The sequence below is a fragment of the Ctenocephalides felis genome, unplaced genomic scaffold (assembly GCF_003426905.1).
Source record: "Ctenocephalides felis isolate EL2017-DRISC unplaced genomic scaffold, ASM342690v1 CF-g0.4_SCAFFOLD_01886, whole genome shotgun sequence".
Classification (NCBI taxonomy): domain Eukaryota; kingdom Metazoa; phylum Arthropoda; class Insecta; order Siphonaptera; family Pulicidae; genus Ctenocephalides; species Ctenocephalides felis.
Genome location: NW_020538040.1, coordinates 83,754,666 through 83,772,347, shown reverse-complemented (window position 1 = coordinate 83,772,347; position 17,682 = coordinate 83,754,666).

The following is a 17,682-nucleotide window of genomic DNA, read 5'->3' as shown; positions in this document are numbered from 1 at the left end:
TTTTTGGGTCAAAATTTTTTAAGTCAAAAAATTCTGGCCCAAAAAAAAATTTTTGCTCAAAAAAATTTGGGTCCAAAAAAATTTTCACTCAAAAAAATTTTGACCCAAAAAATTTTGGCCCAAAAAATTTAGGTCAAAAAAATTTTGGCCCAAAAAAAATTGGTCCAAAAATTTTGGTCAAAAAAATTTTGGTAAAAAAATTTTGACCCAAAAATTTTGGCCCAAAAAAATTTTGAACCAAAAAATTTCGGCCCAAAAAAATTTGGTCAAAAAAATTTTGGCCCAAAAAATTTTGACCCAAAAAAATTTTGACCCAAAAATTTTGACCCAAAAAATTTTGACCCAAAAAATTTGGCCCAAAAAAATTTTGACCCAAAAAAAAATTTTTGGTCAAAAAAAATTTTGACCCAAAAATTTTGGCCCAAAAAATTTTGAACCAAAAAATTTTGGCCCAAAAAAATTTGGTCAAAAAAATTTCGGACCAAATAATTTTGGTCAAAAAAAATTGGCCCAAAAAAATTTTGATCTAAAAAATTTAGACCCAAAAAATTTTGACCCAAAAAAATTTTGGCCCAAAAAATTTTGGTCAAAAAAATTTTGACTCAAAAAAATTTTGGTCAAAAAAAATTTGGTTAAAAAAATTTTGACCCACAAAATTTTGACCCAAAAAATTTTGACCCAAAAAAATTTTGACCCAAAAAATTTTGACCCAAAAAAATTTTGACCCAAAAAATTTTGACCCAAAAAAATTTTGGCCCAAAAAAATTTTGGTCAAAAAAATTTGGTCAAAAAACTTGTGGCCTAAAAAATATTGGCCCAAAAAAAAATTTTTGGTCAAAAAAATTTGACACAAAAAAATTAGTCACAAAAAATTTTGGCCCAAAAATAATGTGGTCAAAAAAATTTTGGCCCAAAAAAATTTTGGTCAAAAAAAATTTTGACCTAAAAAATTTTGACCTAAAAAATTTTGGCTCAAAAAAATTTGGTCAAAAAAATTTTGGCCCAAAAAATGTTGACCCAAAAAAATTTTGACCCAAAAAATTTTGGCCCAAATAATTTTGGTCAAAAAAATTTTGGCCCAAAAAAATTTGGTCAAAAAAATTTTGGCCCAAAAAATTTTGGCCCAAAAAAATTTTGACCCAAAAAAAAATTTTTGGTCAAAAAAAATTTTGACCCAAAAATTTTGGCCCAAAAAAATTTTGAACCAAAAAATTTTGGCCCAAAAAAATTTGGTCAAAAAAATTTCGGACCAAATAATTTTGGTCAAAAAAATTTTGGCCCAAAAAAATTTGGTCAAAAAAATTTTGGCCCAAAAAATTTTGGCTCAAAAAAAAATTTTTGGTCAAAAAAAATTTTGACCCAAAAAAAATTGGCCCAAAAAAATTTTGATCTAAAAAATTTTGGCCCAAAAAATTTTGGTCAAAAAAAATTTGACTCAAAAAATTTTTGGTCAAAAAAAATTTTGACACAAAAAAAATTAGTCAAAAAAATTTTGGTCCAAAATAATGTGGTCAAAAAATTTTGGCCCAAAAAAATTTGGTCAAAAAAATTTTGACTCAAAAAAATTTTGACCCAAAATTTTGGCCCAAAAAAATTTGGTCAAAAAATTTTTGGCCCAAAAAATGTTGACCCAAAAAAATTTTGACCAAAAAATTTGGCCAAAAAAAAATTTTTGGACAAAAAAAATTTTGACCCGAAAAATTTTGGCCCAAAAAAATTTTGATCCAAAAAATTTTGACCCAAAAAATTTTGACCCAAAAAAATTTTGGCCCAAAAAATTTTGGCCCAAAAAAAATTTGGTCAAAAAAATTTTGGCCCAAAAAAATTTTGGTCAAAAAAATTTGGTCAAAAAACTTTTGGCCTAAAAAATATTGGCCCAAAAAAAAATTTTTGGTCAAAAAAAATTTTGACACAAAAAAAATTATTTTTTTCAAAAAACTTTGGTCAAAAAAATCTTGGCCCAAAAAAATTTTGGTCAAAAAAATTTGATCAAAAAAATTTTGGCCTAAAAAATATTGGCCCAAAAAAAATTTTTGGTCAAAAAAAATTTTGACACAAAAAAAATTAGTCAAAAAAATTTTGGCCCAAAATAATGTGGTCAAAAAAATTTTGGCCCAAAAAAATTTGGTCAAAAAAATTTTGGTCAAAAAAATTTTGGCCTAAAAAAAATTTTTGGTCAAAAAAAATTTTGACCCAAAAAATTTTGGCCCAAAAAATTTTGACCCTAAAAAATTTTGACCCAAAAAATTTGGCCAAAAAAATTTTGATCCAAAACATTCTGACCCAAAAAAAATTTTGACCCAAAAAATTTTGGCCCAAAAAATTTAGGTCAAAAAATTTTGGCTAAAAAAAATTTGGTCAAAAAAATTTTGACCCAACAAATTTGGCCCAAAAAAAATTGGTCAAAAAAATTTGGTCAAAAAAATTTTGGCCTAAAAAAAATTTTGGTCAAAAAAAATTTTGACCCAAAAAATTTTGGCCCAAAAAATTTTGACCCTAAAAAATTTTGACCCAAAAAATTTTGGCCAAAAAAAATTTTGATCCAAAACATTCTGACCCAAAAAAAATTTTGACCCAAAAAATTTTGGCCCAAAAAATTTAGGTCAAAAAAATTTTGGTCAAAAAAATTTTGGTCAAAAAAATTTTGGCCTAAAAAATATTAGCCCAAAAAAAAATTTTTGGTCAAAAAAAAATTAGTCAAAAAAATTTTGGCCCAAAATAATGTGGTCAAAAAAATTTTGGCCCAAAAAAATTTGGTCAAAAAACTTTTGGCCCAAAAAATGTTGACACAAAAAAATTTTGACCCAAAAAATTTTGGCCCAAATAATTTTGGTCAAAAAAATTTTGGCCCAAAAAAATTTGGTCAAAAAAATTTTGGCCCAAAAAATTGTGGCCCAAAAAAAAATTTTTGGCCCAAAAAAATTTTGACCCAAAAAAAAATTTTTGGTCAAAAAAAATTTTGACCCAAAAAATTTTGGCCCAAAAGAAAATTTTTGGTCAAAAAAAATTTTGACCCAAAAAATTCTGGCCCAAAAAAAAATTTTTGCTCAAAAAAATTTTGGCCCAAAAAAATTTTGACTCAAAAAAATTTTGACCCAAAAAATTTTGGCTCAAAAAATTTAGGTCAAAAAAATTTTGGCTCAAAAAAATTTGGTCAAAAAAATTTTGACCCAACAAATTTTGGCCCAAAAAAATTTTGACCCACAAAATTTTGACCCAAAAAAATTTTGACCCAAAAAAATTTTGACCCAAAAAAATTTTGGCCCAAAAAAATTTGGTCAAAAAAATTTTGACTCAAAAAAAATTTTGACCCAAAAAATTTTGGCCCAAAAAAATTTGGTCAAAAAAATTTTGGCCCAAAAAATGTTGACCCAAAAAAATTCTGACCCAAAAAAATTTTGACCCAAAAAATTTTGGCCCAAAAAAATTTTGACCCACAAAATTTTGGTCAAAAAAATTTTGGTCAAAAAAATTTTGGCCTAAAAAATATTGGCCCAAAAAAAAATTTTGTTCAAAAAAAATTTTGACACAAAAAAAATTAGTCAAAAAAATTTTGGCCCAAAATAATGTGGTCAAAAAAATTTTGGCCCAAAAAAACTTGGTCAAAAAAATTTTGACTCAAAAAAAATTTTGACCCAAAAAATTTTGGCCCAAAAAAATTTGGTCAAAAAATTTGGCCCAAAAAATTTTGACCCAAAAAATTTTGACCCAAAAAATTTTGACCCAAAAAATTTTGGCCCAAAAAATTTTGACCCAAAAAATTTTGACCCAAAAAAATTTTGACCCAAAAAATTTTGACCCAAAAAAATTTTGACCCAAAAAATTTTGGTCAAAAAAATTTTGGTCAAAAAAATTTTGGCCTAAAAAATATTGGCCCAAAAAAAAATTTTTGGTCAAAAAAATTTTGACACAAAAAAAATTAGTCAAAAAAATTTTGGCCCAAAATAATGTGGTCAAAAAAATTTTGGCCCAAAAAAATTTGGTCAAAAAAATTTTTGGTCAAAAAATTTTGGTCAAAAAAAATTTGGCCCAAAAAAGTTTGGGCAAAAAAATCTTCGGAAAAAAATTTTTTGGAAAAAAATTTTTGGTCAAAAAAATTTTGGCCAAAAAAAATTGGGTCAAAAAAATTTTGGCCCAAAAAATTTTGGTCAAAAAAATTTTGACCCAAAAAATTTTGGTCAAAAAAATTTTTGGTCAAAAAAAATTTTGATCAGAAAAAATTTTGGAAAAAAAATTTTGCTCAAAAATTTTTGGTCAAAAAAATTTTTGAAAAACAAATTTTGGAAAAAAATTTTTGCTCAAAAAAAATTTGGCCCAAAAAATTTTGGTCAAAAAAATTTTTGGTCAAAAAAATTTTGGTCAGAAAAATTTTGGCCCAAAAAATTTTTGGTCAAAAATATTTTGGTCAAAAAAATTTTGGGTCAAAAAAATTTTGGTCAAAAAAAATTTGGCCCAAAAAATTTTTGTCAAAATAATCTTCTGAAAAAATTTTTCGTAGAAAAATTTTTGGTCAACAAAAATTTGGTTAAAAAAAAATTTGGTCAAAAAAATTTTGGCCCAGAAAAAATTTCGTCAAAAAAATTTTGGCCCAAAAAAAAAATTTTGGTCAAAAAATTTTTTGGAAAAAAATTTGGAAAAAAAATGAGAAAAAAAATTTGGTCAAAAAAATTTTCGCAAAGAAATTTTTGGTCGAAAAAAAATTTTGGTCAAAATAATTTGGTCAAAAAAATTTTTGGACAAAAAAATTCGGTTAAAAAATTTTCGGACAAAAAAATTTGGTCAAAAAAATTTTTGGACAAAAACATTTTGGTCCAACAAATTTTGAGAAAAACATTTTTAGTCAAAAAAATTTTGGTCAAAAGAATTTTGGCCCAAAAATATTTGGTCCAAAATATTTTGGTCCAACAAATTTTGAGAAAAAAATTTTTGGTCAAAAAAATTTTGGTCAAAAAAATTTTGGTCAAAAAAATTTTTGGTCAAAAAATTTTGGTCAAAAAATTTTGGTCAAAAAAATTTTGGTCAAAAAAATTTCGGTTTAAAAAATATTGGAGAAAAAATTTTTGGTCAAAAAAATTTTCGTCAAAAAAATTTTTGGTCAAAAAAATTTTGGCCCAAAAAATTTTGGTCAAAAAAATTTTGACCCAATAAATTTTTGGTCAAAAAAAATTTTGATCAGAAAAAATTTTGCAAAAAAAATTTTGCTCAAAAAAAATCTGGCCCAAAAAATTTTGGTCAAAAAATTTTTCAGAAAAAAAATTTTGGTCAAAAAAAATTTTGGTCAAAAAAATTTGGAAAAAAAATTTGAGAAAAAAATTATGGTCAAAAAAATTTTGGTCCAAACACTTTTGGGAAAAAAATTTTTGGTCCAACAAATTTTGGCAAAAAAATTTTTGGTCAAAAATTACATTTAATTTTGGTCAAAAATATTTTGGTCCAACTAATTTTGGGAAAAAAAATTTTGGTCAAAAAAATTTTGGTCGAACAAATTTTGGGAAAAAATATTTTTGATCAAAAAAATGTTGGTCCAACAAATTTTGGGAAAAAAATTTTTGGTCAAAAAAATTTTTAGTCAAAAAAATTTTGGACCAACAAATTTCGGGAAAAAAATTTTTGGTCAAAAAAATTTTTGGTCCAACAAATTTTGGGAAAAAAATTTTTGGTCAAAAAAATTTTGGTTAACAAATTTTGGGAAAAAAATTTTTGGTCAAAAAAATTTTAGTCAAAAAAATTTTGGCCCAAAAAATTTTTATCAAAAAAAATTTGGTCCAAAAAATTTTGGTCCAACAAATTCTGGGAAAAAAAATTTTTGGTCAAAAAAATTTTGGCCCAAAAAATTTTGGTCAAAAAAATTTTTGGTCAAAAAAAATTTTGGTCAGAAAAATTTTGGCCCAAAAAATTTTTGGTCAAAAATATTTTGGTCAAAAAAATTTTGGGTCAAAAAAATTTTGGTCAAAAAAAATTTGGCCCAAAAAATTTTGATCAAAAAAATCTTCTGAAAAAATTTTTCGTAGAAAAATTTTTAGTCACAAAAATTTTGGTCAAAAAAAATTTGGTCAAAAAAAATTTGGTCAAAAAAATTTTGGCCCAAAAAAAATTTGGTCAAAAAAATTTTGGCCCAAAAAAAAAATTTTGGTCAAAAAAATGTTTGGAAAAAAATTTGGAAAAAAAATTGAGAAAAAAAATTTGGTCAAAAAAATTTTAGTCAAAAAAATTTTCGCAAAGAAATTTTTGGTCGAAAAAAAATTTTGGTCAAAATAATTTGGTCAAAAAAATTTTTGGACAAAAAAATTTGGTCAAAAAATTTTCGGACAAAAAAATTTGGTCAAAAAAATTTTGGTCCAACAAATTTTGAGAAAAACATTTTTAGTCAAAAAAATTTTGGTCAAAAAAATTTTTGGTCAAAAAAATGTTGGTCAAAAAAATTTTGGTCAAAAAAATTTTTGGTCGAAAAAATTTTGGTCAAAAAAATTTTGGTCAAAAAAATTTTTGGTCAAAAAAATTTTGGTCAAAAAAATTTTTGATCAAAAAAATTTTGGCTGAAAAATATTTGGTCCAAAATATTTTGGTCGAAAAAATTTTGGTCAAAAAATTTTTGGTCAAAAAAATTTTTGGTCAAAAAAATTTTGGTTAAAAAAATTTTGGTCAAAAAAATTTTGGCTCAAAAAAATTTTGGTCAAAAAAATTTTTGGTCAAAAGAATTTTGGCCCAAAAATATTTGGTCCAAAATATTTTGGTCCAACAAATTTTGAGAAAAAAATTTTTGGTCAAAAAAATTTTGGTCAAAAAAATTTGTGGTCGAAAAAATTTTTGGTCAAAAAAATTTTGGTCAAAAAAATTTTGGTCAAAAAAATTTTGGTCAAAAAAATTTTTGGTCAAAAAAATTTTGGTCAAAAAAATTTTTGGTCAAAAGAATTTTGGCCCAAAAATATTTGGTCCAAAATATTTTGGTCCAACAAATTTTGAGAAAAAAATTTTTGGTCAAAAAAATTTGTGGTCAAAAAAATTTTTGGTCAAAAAAATTTTTGGTTAAAAAAATTTTTGGTTAAAAAAATTTGTGGTCAAAAAATTTTGGTCAAAAAAATTTTGGTCAAAAAAATTTCGGTTTAAAAAATATTGGGGAAAAAATTTTTGGTCAAAAAAATTTTGGTCAAAAAAATTTTTGGGCAAAAAAATTTTGGTCCAAACATTTTTGGGAAAATAATTTTTGGTCAAAAAAGTTTTGGTCCAACAAATTTTGGCAAAAAAAATTTTTGGTCAAAAATTACATTTAATTTTGGTCAAAAAAATTTTGGTCCAACTAATTTTGAGAAAAAAAATTTTGGTCAAAAAAATTTTGGTGCAACAAATTTTGGGAAAAAATATTTTTGGTCAAAAAAAAGTTGGTCCGACAAATTTTGGGAAAAAAATTTTTGGTCAAAAAAATTTTGGTCCAACAAATTTTGGGAAAAAAATTTTTGGTCAAAAAAATTTTAGTCAAAAAAATTTTGGTTCAAAAAATTTTGGGAAATTTTTTTTTGAAAGTATGTGTGTGTGTGCGAACAGATTTTTTGCGTTTTCTCAAAAACGGCAAATCGACGTTTTCTCAAAAACGGCTGGACAGATTTCAAAAATTTAAAAGCCATTTGATGTATCTCGATCGGCCAAGCCGTTTCTTTATAAATCGCAAAAAAGTGAAAAATTTGTCATCTACGTTTTAGCCCGCAATTCTGAATCGATTTTGAAAATTCAAAAACGATTCAGCTAGCTTGAAATTTTCAGTTCATCAATAGCACACAACGTGCAGTACAGCTAGGTAAATGTTAGTCAGATCCGTATCGTTGTTTGAATGCCTCCCCAAAAGAAAAAAAATTGTAAAAAAAACTCGGTATTGATATATCTGATATTGATATATATGATATATATATATAGTATTGATAGTATCAGTATCGATACTATCGTGCAACTTGTGCTGATCGTATATCAGTATTATTATTTTTTATTACACTCATATTGAAGTAAACTTTGTAATGATTAAAATTTTTTGTTTGTTTTTGCAATTTTCTTAACAATAACAACCCATAAATAATTACAAAGGTTTTACTAACCCTTTACCCAAATTGAATCGATTGAAAAAAAACGTATTTTTTTCTTTTTTTTTCTGCAACTAAAATTATTTTACTATTTGCTACATCGAAAAATATGAAAGATTTGTGGCAAAAATTTTCACGGAAAAAAAATTGGGGAAAAATTCTTTTTTGACAAAAAAATTGGGGAAAAAGTTTTGGGGAAAACAAATTTTTGGGAAAAACATTTTAGGGAAAAAAAATTTTTGGAAATAAAATTGTAGAAAAAAATATTGGGAAAAAACTTTTTTGGAAAAAAATTTTGAGGAATAACATTTTAAGAAAAAAAATGGGGAAAAAAATTGGGAAAAAAAATTGGGGGAAAAAAATTGGGAAAAAATTTGGGGAAAAATTATTGACTATACTCATTGATTTTTGTCAAAAAAAACTTTTTGGAAAAAAAATTTTTTGAATAAAAAATTGGGGATAAAAAATTGGGAAAAAAATTTTGGGGAAAAATTTTTTTTAGGAAAACATTCTCGAGAAAAAAAAATGTTTGGAAAAAGATTGTAAAAAAAAAATTCGGTAAAAAAAAATTTTGGAAAAAAGTTTTGGGGAAAAAGATTTTAGGAAAAAAATATTGGGGAAAAAAATAGAGAAAAAAATTTAGAGAAAAAAACTTGGGAGAAAAAAATTAGGAAAAAAATTGAGGAAAAAATTTTTGAAAAAAAACATGGAGTATAGTCATTGGAAAAAAAATTGGGGGAAAAAAATGTTGAAAAAAAAATTGGAGGAAAACCTTGGGCTACTTTGATTATAGGGAAAAACATTTTTTGAGCAAAAACCATAGACTAGTCTTTGATTTTTTGGAAAAAAATTTTTTTGGGTAAAAAAGGAAAAAACTTTCGGGAAAAAAAATTTTTTGGAAAGAAAAATTGGGGAAAAATTTTTTTTGGAAAAAAACATCTTAGAAAAAAATTTTGGAAACAAAAAAATTTACTCAATTCATAACATGTCCAAAAATTTTTTACCCAAAAAGTTTTTTTTCCAAGAATTCTTTTTGAAAAAAAAAATTCAAAAGTCCAAAAGTCATGGACTGGTCCATAATTTTTCACACAGTTCAAAACATCCACATTTTTCACTCACTTCAATCTTATTAACAAAGAAACAGCTCGGCCGATCGTCGTGCTTAACTGATAAACACTAGTCCTTATCAAGATACATCGAATGACTAAAATTTTTGAAATTAGTTCGTCCATTTTTAGCAAAACGTCAATAAAAGATTAAAAATCGGCTTACAATATGTGTGTTTTTCAAATTTAGTATCAAACGATTCAGAAAACTTGAAACATCGAGAAAACATAAATATAGCAAATCGGATGTTCTTTGAAAACAAACATCCCCTTTGGTAAGTTGATTAATAAATAGTAAATTTACTTTTAATATTCAAAGAAGCAAAACCACAATTCTGAAACAAATTAATGGCATTAACAAGTGTATTTATATGGAAAAATTGCTTCGAGCTGCAAGCGATATGTCATACGAGAATTAAACCTGTGTGTGTCGGGGTACCACTGTATGGGTTATCTAAACAGCTAAACGGCAATTGACGATTGAGTCAATTATTGCACATATCGGAACTTGCCTTAAGGCAAAATTTCACTTACACCTAGCACCTGTTTGTTTTTTTAACAACACTTTTTTCATTTTTGATCGTCTACAGAGAATTTTTAAGTATCTTTATTGCTTTCAATACTTTGATATTTAATACAATTGAAAGAAATAATTTTTATCTCATTCTTGTATTTCAAAATAAAACAATATTTACAGATGTAATGTGTTTTATTATCTACATACTGCATTCAGAGAGGGGCACTTTGCCCAAAGTTAACTGATTCAAAGATCGGCATCACATCATATTTCTTATAATAATTTATAATTTTCAATATAGAAATAACATAAAAATATTACCAGAAAACTGTTATTACTGTTTAAACATATATAGAGGGCAATACATCAAATAAAAGGCAAAGATTTAGAAGTTAATCTTTAATTTTTTCCAAACGTTTCGACATAAGATTTTATGTCATCATCAGTGGATATAAATATGGTATTACATCAGTAACTAGCGCATGGCACATAATTTTGCACTATCATATATACACTAACTTGTTTTTTTGTTTTTGTTGAACAGAGCATAGCAAAATATTTGTGAAATATAATATATTTTGCACAAAAAAAGTAGTTTATGCGTACGTTTCCAAGGCGATAATCTTTGCCTTTTATTTGATGTATTGCCCTTGAAGAACTATATATATATATATATATATATATATATATATAATAAATATATATACACATATAATATTATATATGATTGACAGCATTGTACTAAATATTAGATTTTAAATTTGTACAGAACTCTCAACCTAAAATATCTTTAAAATTTATTAACAGCATAATTAACATCTCTTAGAGACTTCTAAACCAAATAATACAATTTTAGAATGGAAATATTGATAAAACAAGTTTTTAATAAAGCGTTTTTAATAAATTTATAGACAACTTATGGTTTGCATTCTGATATACCATTAATACATATTAAAAGTAATTATTATATTTTTGTATTGAATACAATATTTTGATGGCCATTTTCAAGGCGGATCCACTTTGCCGACCGAGAGGGCAGTTTGAAATGAAACAAGCTACAGCTGAGCTAAACAAATTAAAGCATCAACAATATGTCATTAAAACTTATTAACACTAATGTAAGTTTGAGTATTTTTACAACAGAAACAATCACCTAGCATACTTCGATGAGATAGAAACAAATGTTCATAAAGAGATTTAACATATTTATTAAATTGAATTTAAAATTTGTATCTCCACAAGAAACAGTGGCTCTGAGACTGAGAAATTCGAAGAGTGGCTTGCTCTAATGTTACTTTACTATATATTAATACAGGATAAAATATCTATAACTTATAATCTAATTTGTTATAGATCCATATTTATACATAATAATCCATACAATAATAATTTCACAGGTTGTTTAAAATATGTTTAAATATTCTAAATAGTTTCTGTAGAGCCAACAACAACTCGAAGTCATATTTAACGACAAGGTTTACAAGGTTAAGATTTAATATTAGATTCTATGATTACTTTCTATAAGTCCAATAATACATACGCATATTAAAAAATTTGGATTCCTAGTGGTTAATAGCAGTTATGTGGATTCGATAAGCTTTAGCATTGTTGATTTAGCATCCCATAAATAAGAAACAAGTCAGACTAACGTTATAAATCTACTATATTGTCCTTCAATGTTGTAGGCAACGGTACTGTTTAAAACTATTGGTGTTTCTGAATGGAGTTAAACAAATGATCTTCAGCCGCAAACCTTTAAACTTTTATTATACTGATTTTACTTGTTACTACTTATTATTGATTCAATCTATCTGCTTTGCTACCTGCATGAAATATATTATATCCCAACTTTTACAAATAAATAAATCTAACATCAGTGGTGTATGCAACTGTGGACATAACAAAACTTAATAAATTCATTGAAACTAATGTGTCAGGATTTACATTTTAAAAAATGTAACATGTTATAAAATGTAACATATTATAAAAACCAATAAAAGACAAAAGAAATGTAGAGTCCATATGCAAATTAAGTGTATCATACCAATTTGTAAAATTGAAATATTGCATATATCAGTAAAACAATTAAATGTTGATGACTTTATAATAAAACCTGTCATCTCATTTTATATTGATATTAATAATGTTGCCATTGTTTAACTGATTTACATGCATAATTGCCATCACAACAAAATTATATTGTAGTATATGTGATTATATTTCTTTAACTGAAATCACAATATTACAAATCATTTTATCATATTTTAACTATAACAACTAATCAGTGTATGATGCTCAGCATAGAATCTAATAAATAAAACTTTACACAAAATATACATACTTTTTAATAATTTTGTAATAAATTCTTGACAATCTAGAGACTATTGATAACTTTATTAAATTTTATGAGATTTTTCTCAGACATTTCTGTTATTGGTGTCACTTTGTCATATGTAGCAAGACAAATAATAAATAAAAACCGCTGCCCTGAAAGCATGTGATTCAAGTGGTTTAAAATTTTCGTAAGAAATCAAAAGTGCTCTTTATCTTGCACAAGCAAAGGAACCCTCATGCTCGGCTTACCAGTCACTACAAATATACCACAAATACAATATATAGTAAATTTTTTTACAATTTTTTCTTAAATGTAATTAGCTTAAATGCTTATATCAACAACTCAAATTATATATTTATATATGGGTGTAATCTATGTGTGTTTTTATTTATAAATTAATATACATAGTTCAGTGCTCTATTGAGTATGCAACAATTGAACAGAGCCGATAATATTTCCAATCGCAGCTTTATATCAAGATTGGTCAAGTACACAATGAATATTTGAAAACTTCAATATATTTGCAATAATATGCATAATTTATCATAAACTTATTTTATGTGTATGCTTTTCATTTGCTTCATGAACTCAACACATGGGTATGCTTTTCAAATAACGCAACATGCATAAATGGGCTTTTATATATTAAATAATCTATGCATATTTTTTATATTACATAAGGTAGTTGTGCTCATATAAATCTATAAATTATTTAGTGAAATATATATTTATAAATATATAGACATTTTTAATTACATATGTAATTCAATATTGTTAAAAAAAAAGCATACCCTGCAATGAACATTATGAAGTTTGTTAAGACTGCTATTGTATCATACATTTGCAAGTGCGCATGAATATCATATTTGTTTTATGTACATATAAACAATTTATTTTTATTTATTTTCTATATTAAATATATTAAACATGATATTATTTACATTCCATTAAAAACTTAAAAACATTTAAATAATTATTAAAAATGAATATATAATTCAACACACTTCTCATATAAAAAGTCAATTTTGTATAAGTTCTAACTTTATCACATTCAAAGTACTTTTCTTACACTACCATTGGCCTGTTGTTATATTCAAGCAACACACAATACAAGCTAACAATAAGTTAACAAATATGTTACAAAAATATGTTTTTAAGTTCAGCCAGACTACCTCAGTTATATTGATTATGTTGAACCATACAAATGAAGGGAATGCAAGTTTTCTGCCAGTTATCACAGATTATACACTCATTCACTAATAGCCATTCTGTGGGTTAGCTCTTTGTTGCTTGAAAATAACTCGCTGCCTTTGTGGATCTCAATTCAAAATTAGTATCCTATATTTATAGTCTAAATATTATTTATCATATGTGTAAATTTTCCAGTTATTTTTAATATTGAAGAAATTCTTGCCTTAGTATAGTTCACAAAATAATTAAAACATATCTAAAAATAATAATAAAACTTTTGTGGACTGGCAATATAAATAACTGCATATCTAACAATATCGTTTTAATACATTTCTTGTAAAATACAATTTATTTTATTACAAGTGTTCAGCCCATACCAATTCAGATTAAACTTGATGCTACTGTTTATATTTAGTCAACAACATGTTAAAAGTTAATTATGAAAATATATAGGTAATTTTAAATATATTATATTTGTTCAATAATTATTTGTCAAAGTGCAATGCAGTTTTGTCCTGCCAATAGCTAAACGCTTGATCATTATATTATATATATATATATATATATATATATATATATATATATATATAATTCCAACACTCGCTTTTCCTTGCTCAATTTCTTGTTCACAGCTCTTATTCTTAATTTTTTATGTGTAGGCTTTTATATCAGAATTGGCATGTCACAACGTGCTTAAGCTTGGTTTCCTTGGCTGAACTGGCTGTACTGGTTGCACTGGTTTGCAAAAATCTTGCAAGTCAATTAAAATCGTGGCACACCAGGAGGGTGTCCGGTAACTGTAGAGAGAGACAAATTCATTAGTTTCAAACAGTCACGGGAAATTCACATATTCTTCATTAGCCGTTCGCGGCATCCAGTTTTATACTATTCATAGTGTCATATAACATGTGAAAGTGCAAGCAACGTATATTATATCAGACAATGAACCTCATGCTAAATGCAATGTTCTCTGCTCGAGGCGGTCCGATGTGAGATCGAAGTTCGTCGACCGACTCGTTCAGTTTACAATAGAGAAATACCTGAGCATGCGAGCCATGTTGTCGACAGGAGCATCATAACTTGCAAAGCTGCATAATTATCCTCTTTATTAGCATATTAATTAGCCACTCTCTGTTAGCGTTCAGCAGTGTTAGTTGGCATGTTAAGGCACTGCGGCACACACGACATGCTATATGCCGCCACTATATAATACGAATGCAGACCTCGATCATTTTATAAGCAAGCAGAATGCACAATGCATGTCAGTCAATCAGACATGAAAATAAATTCACGTCCGTTATTGCATGCTTTAACGGACACCTGATTATAATGAGACTAATCGAAACATTTAAAAAGCAAATACTACTGACTAGTCGATTAATAACTACGTAACGCATTGAAAATGAGGAGTATACCATTGATGAAGGCAAACCTCTACAGCGGCGTAGACATGGTCAGCGCAGAGACTACTCCGGGCACAGTGACTCCGTGTGCAGCGTCAAGCAGTAGGTACATACTAGGAAGATTATGCGGGGACGCATGCAAACAATTACGTCGTTCTTTAAATATGTGCACAATTTCAAAATTTCTGAATTGCAGAATTGCAGAAATGCGGAATTGCAGAATTATAGTAAAGTGATCTTCCAAAATAAAATACACATCAAAAGTTACAATAATGAAGCTTGTTAAGTGCTTTGAAGAACAATTAGTGTCCAGATCTGAAAACACACCATATCAAATTAAATGCATTATGAATAAATTTATTTTTTAACAACACCATCACCAAATGTTTGAAACAAACTGTTGTGAAATAAAAGGAAAATTATCGCTATCAATTTGTTTGAGCCCACAATTGTAGAACATATAAAGCTTCATATAGAATTTATATTTATTCAAAAGAAAATATTAAAACTGTTTCTATATAACATAAGCCGTTATTTGCCTTGAACTTTACTAAAATTCCATGTATGTTGCTGATGTGATTGTATAGTTTAAATTAATATCTAGGTATATAAAAACCAAATGTGATGGTTTGTCCGTAACTTCAAAAATCTAATTTACTAATTTATATCACTATTGATTTTGATTATTTGATTACCATGATATACTCACGGTTTTCACAATCTGGTATCTATTTTCGAACTTATTCAAATAATTTATTCACTAGTTTTTATCTCTTGATAATATCCAGAATGAACGAATTATATTAAAGCAGGCGTCCTAGGTCCAATATATTATGATAAGTCGATGTGCACAAAGTAATTTACCAGAAGCATTGTAAAAAAATAATGTGTTTCACATAAATTTGTTTTATGATACGTCATTAAACCTTAATTACACGCAGCACTTTTTAATATGATACTGAATTTCTTACCTTACCGTAAACTCAAGCTCAAAAATTGCGTAACGTTTGAAAACATATGTCAAACTTCTAAGACTAATAACAAATACACAAAATTCACTGAATATTTAATCTTAAACTCAATAAACTATGCGCTGATGCATAAAATGATAATAGCATTTATTATATAATATCAAACAAATTATCGATAATAGGTAGTGATTATGAAAACAACTCAGCGCAGTGTATAAACAAGCAGAGCCGTCGCGAAGCACGTATGTGAAAACCAGGAAAAATTTGTAAGAAAAAAATTAAAACTTATTGCTGATTTCAATCATATATCGCAAAAGATGGATTCGAATATATAAATTACGTGAATGTTGGCGAATGCTTACAATGAATTTTAGTCAATATTTGTATACATGCTACTCTGTACAAGCAATTGAAATGTGCAGCTGAGCAAGCAACGCAATGTAACATCGCGTCGGCTCCGTTTATTAGATTTGAGATGATCGAGAAGTAAGTGAAATAAAAACTTAAAAAATATAAACATGATGTAGTGAATAAGGGCGGCAAAGGATCGCGAGAAACCCAGGGGTCACCAATTCTCATTTTACTAACGGATTAGTCACATTGACTGTCTCGCGGGAACTAGAATGAGAATGGGTGAAACCAACAACCGCATAGAAACAAAAATAAAAATAGTAAATTAATATTAAAGCAAAATTTACAAAGTAATCAAATATAAATTATATATAATGTAAAATCAATGTACGTATGTATATTATTAATCAATAAAACAAATATTCATGCATTTCCAAGCAATTATTATTACAAATACTGGCATTGTGGAAGCCAATTTAGGCTCATTTACATTTAGCAGGATTAGAACATACAAATACATCGTAAAAAAATAAGATATGAGTCAGGCTTAGCCTGCGCGTGGACGCGGGCGCTGCTACTTGCGCCTCGGAGAGTGCAAAATATTTTTGGTTAAATTGTGATAGGACGCAAAATAAAAGCAAATATACAGAAGCGCCCGCACCCAATGCGCCGTTAGCTACAAATGATAGTTATCAAGTATACAGGTAATAATAAGATACAGAAATATTTCTTTTAGGGCAATGAATTGCCATTGTCTCAAAGGCCAAGCAGTTGCGCAACTTTGTGTTGTCCTACAGATCGCGTTAAAGCAGTTGAAGAACAGAAGCAGTACATGCCAATGATTAAATTAACTTACACAAAAATCTACTATCTATATAGACTAGAAATTTGTTAAAATTAAAGTTAAAACAAACATTAATATGAACCAATGTGATGTGTAGTTATAAAAAATAATACAGCAAAAATTTTATATACGCTTTTACTAAAACATTACTTTTTGAAGTAGTAGTATAAAAATGTTTATGTTTATTTGACTAACATTTTCAAGTTAAATATTAGTTCAAAGCCGATTAAACAAAAAACAAATGAGAACGCCAAAAAGCTTTAGAGCACTTGTTAGAATTAAAGCTTACGGCTAAAGCTGCGACAACTGGCCGGCCACTTCGACAGTATCTAAAAAAGCTACTACCTCGAAATGCAATCAGTTACAATAATATAATTAAAACGCGTGTCTACGCATGCAGGCGTATCATCTGATATATCAGAGAAAACTTATATCTTATCCTGCCGGTCATAGACACCGAACACACTAAACTAGACCAATCTAAACATATTGTCTTGCTAATGATTCACTTGGTTGGTTAAATATTATAATATACTACAATAACAATAATAATAATAATAAAACATTCAATTATCTTATGTTCCTAATTAAACGCTAATGTTATCTATCACAACATTCAAATAATATTTGCTTAGTTTCTAGAGTTGACAATATTTGTTATATATATATATATATATATATATATATATATATATATATATATATATATATATATATATATATATATATATATATATATATATATATGCATATAGTTATATACGCATACACTATCATATGAACGAGGCGTGATCAAACAATAAGGTGAACGTTTGATGTTTTGCAATCTACATTCGGTTATCGATTTTTATAGTTGATGTGTTATAATAATACACGTGTATCAACGTGTCACAGT